Source organism: Rana temporaria, chromosome 2 (assembly GCF_905171775.1).
Source record: "Rana temporaria chromosome 2, aRanTem1.1, whole genome shotgun sequence".
Taxonomy (NCBI): Eukaryota; Metazoa; Chordata; class Amphibia; order Anura; family Ranidae; genus Rana; species Rana temporaria.
Window position 1 is genome coordinate 363,625,787 of NC_053490.1, and position 3,838 is coordinate 363,629,624.

Consider the following 3,838-nt stretch of genomic DNA (forward strand, 5'->3'; position numbering starts at 1 on the left):
GCCTCTTCGGTGCTTCTGGCCCCTCCCTTCTATCTAGTGCCCGCACAGCAAGCAGCTTGCTATGGGGGCACCCAAGCCGAGCTGCAGCTCCATATGTCCATTCAGACGTGGAGCTGTGGTTTGGCCACACCCCCTATCTCTCCTGATTGGTTAACTAACTGATGGACAGCAGTGGGAGCCAATGGTGCTGCTGCTGTGTCTCAGCCAATCAGGAGGGAGAGTTCAGGATGTCTGAGGGACTCGTGGACATCGCTGGATAGGGATCAGGCTCAGGTAAGTATGAGGGGGGCTGCTGCACACAGAAGGCTTTTTATCTTAACCACTTAAGCCCCAGACCATTTGGCTGGCCAAAGACCAGGCCACTTTTTGAGATTCTGCGCTGCGTTGCTTTAACTGACAATTGGTCATGCGACGTGGCTCCCAAACACAATTGACGTCCTTTTTTCCCCACAAATAGAGCTTTCTTTTGGTGGTACTTGATCACCTCTGTGATTTTTATTTTTTGCGCTATAAACAAAAATAGAGCAACAATTTTGAAAAAAATTCAATATTTTTTACTTTTTGCTGTAATAAATATCCCACAAAAATTATAAAAAACATATTTTTTCCTCAGTTTAGGCCGATACATATTCTACTACATATTTTTGGTAAAAAAATCAAAATAAGCGTTTATCGATTGGTTTGCGCAAAATTTATAGCGTCTACAAAATAGGGGATAGTTTTATGGCATTTTTATTAATATTTTTTTTTAGTAATGGCGGCGATCTGCGTTTTTTTTTTTTTATTGTGACTGTGACGTTATGGCGGACATTTTTGACACTATTTTAGGATCATTGTCATTTTTACAGTGATCAGTGCTATAAAAATGCACTGATTACTCTAAAAATGACACTGGGGTTAATCTGTAGGAGGCGCTGAAGGTGTTAAGTGTGTCCTAGGGAGTGATTCTAACTGTTGGGCGTGGCTACGAGTGACATGTCACTGATCGCTGCTCCTGATGAGAGGGAGCAGACGATCAGTGACATGTCACTAGCAAGAATGGGAAGATGTTGTGTTTACACTGACAGCTCTGTGACCCGATCGCGGGACACCAGCGGCGGAGTCACGGAGCTCACGACAGGGCAATTGTCAGTTAAAGCGATGCAGTGCCAAATCGCAAAAAGTGGCCCGGTCATTGACCAGCAATATGGTCCGGTGCTGAAGTGGTTAAAAGTCAGCAGCTACAGCATTTGTACATTTTTCGTGGGGGGGGGGGGGGTGGGCTGGACTTTCTCTTTAAGTTCCGTTTATTTAATCAACATTGATTATTTGTAATACTTATGCTGCTAGCATTAGTAAATCGATAGAAAAGCATATCATATTTACTTGTTTTAAACTTTTATTTTTTGCAGCTCTTCAGTTACTTTCTGGTTTCCATTCTTGGGCAAATGTTGTAATATATCCCAGGAGTCTTCAGGTGGGAAGGAGGGGCTTGCTGAGCTAAGCACAACCTCATGCCTGAGCTAAGGGCAAATGGATTCCAGGAAGTAAATGCTACATGAATCATCCGCCCTTACTCCAGATGGCCGCAAACAGAAATGCTAGGGGGTGTTTTACAAATTGATTTCCCAGCAAAATAAAGGATGGAGACAAAGGTAGCTGAGTTTGATTTCAATAACAAAAATGAATTACCGTAAATAGCGTTTTTGGTTTGTGGTGTTCAGATACAGTGTAGTTCCACTTTAACCCAAAAACAATGTAATTTCCTGCAGTTTACCAGGCCTTACATTAAGGGCCAGATTCTCGTAGAACGGCGTATCTTTGCGCCGGCCTAACGTTCCAATTTACGTTACACCTCCGCAACCGGCGTAACGTATCCAATTTACGTTACACCTCCGCAACTTAGACGGGCAAGTGCAGTATTTTCAAAGCACTTGCTCCGTAAGTTGCAGCGGTGTAGCGTAAATCGGCCAGAGTAAGCCCGCCTAATTCAAATGTTGAACAGGGGGGCGTGTTTTATGCTAATGTGCTGTGACCCGACGTGATTGACATTTTGCACTTACGGCGCATGCACCGTCCGTGGAATGTCCCAGTGTGCTTTTCGTCAAAGTACGCCGCAAGGACGTATTGGTTTTGACGTGTACGTAAATGACGTCCAGCCCCATTCACGGACGACTTACGCAAATCAGCTTACACGCCCCTAGCGGCCAGCGTAAAAGTGCACTTACGCCGGTCGGCTAGAATAGAAATCTATGCGTAACTGATTCTAAGAATCAAGCGCATAGATACGACGGCTCGGATTCGGACTTACGACGGCGTACATGGCGCTACGCCGTCGTAAGTCCTCTGAGAATCCGGGGCTTAGTTTTTTGTCAGATTAGGCAACTTGGGCCAGATTCACGTAGCCCGGGCGCAACTTAACTTTTCCGATTTAAGTTACACCGCCGCAATTTTTCCAAGTTAGTACCCGATCCACAAAGCACTTACCTGGAAATTTGCGGCGGTGTATCCTAAATCCGGCCGGCGCGGGTTTCAAAAGATTGTATTACACTATAGAAGCTCAGTTAACTGTTAAAAATAAGTGTTAAATGCAAGACTCCAGGGGGTGTAAAAAGATGTCCGCCTTCCGCCTTCTCACTGTATTCTCACTGTGGCTGAGGGGTGTACCAAGATGCTTGTCGTGGAACGTCACTTCTGTTACAAAATTTGACAGGTCGCCAAATAGGACAGAACAGTTGCATTGGTTTTCAGGCTAAGTATGTGTTTTTTGAAAGTACAGAAAAATACCTGTGAATCTGTCAGGAATACAAATGTCCTTGTAACTGTCTGTGTACTGAACTGGTATCTGGAACAATGTTATTCGCCTTCCCAGTTATCTTCTGTGGAGTACAGACCCCTATGTAATGGAGATGAGGATGTGTTTGTAGTCCAAATCGGGAGAGCCACCTAGGGTGACAATGCTGCTTCTCCATAGATACTGTCACTCATGGACAGCAAGTGTGTTACTGGAAGGTGCATCAAGTGATTACAAAGTAAAACCATCCAGAGAAAATAAAAACCAATGCAGCTACCATATTTAAGTGTGGGTAAGCTGCTGTAAGAAAATGGGAAGTGACAGAATTTCCCACATATTTGTGTAGCGCCATGCTCCCATTGAGTAGGCGCTATGTGTTAAATTATAGTTGTCTGAGCAATAGTTTGGCTCAGAATAATTATTCTAAATTGTTGGTTCTGTTCAGTTCAGCTGGGTTGCACAATTTTCCCCCTGACGGTGGGCGTCGCTGTCACCACAGGTCAGGGTTGGAAAGGCAACAGGCTGGATGTATTGGGTATCTCTCTCTCAGAATTGGCTCAGGGGGTGTGGTCAACCCGCTGTGCATTCTGGGCAGGGGTACTTAAGGGACAGACGCTGTTTGGCAGAGTTCGTCTTCTGATCCCGACCTGATGGCTCTCCTGGCCTCAGGGATGTGTGACCTGTTTCGTAGCCTCAGGGCCAGCTGGCCCGAGGCCTAGCAACTGAGAGTAGGCCCAGGAGTTCCTGGGGCCTACTGATTCAGATACTACTTTACCTACGGGAGGAAGCTGAACCAGTGGGATTCAAATGATGGACGTACCCTGGCGGAATTGCCTCACTGTGCTGCCGGTCCGGCTGAAAGATTCTTGGCACCGTAAGTCGTGTAACTTTTGTTGGAACTATATCCGGTGTGCAATTGGTTACACAAAGAAGATCATGGGACGGTCTGACAACACTTATCAAGTCTGTGGCAGAGACTTTGATGAGCTTCGCACCAGCTGCTAGGCCGGTGAGAGTAGGCCTATCTGGTGGTTGCTGAAATCCAGTGTGGAGCTGAGTTAATCC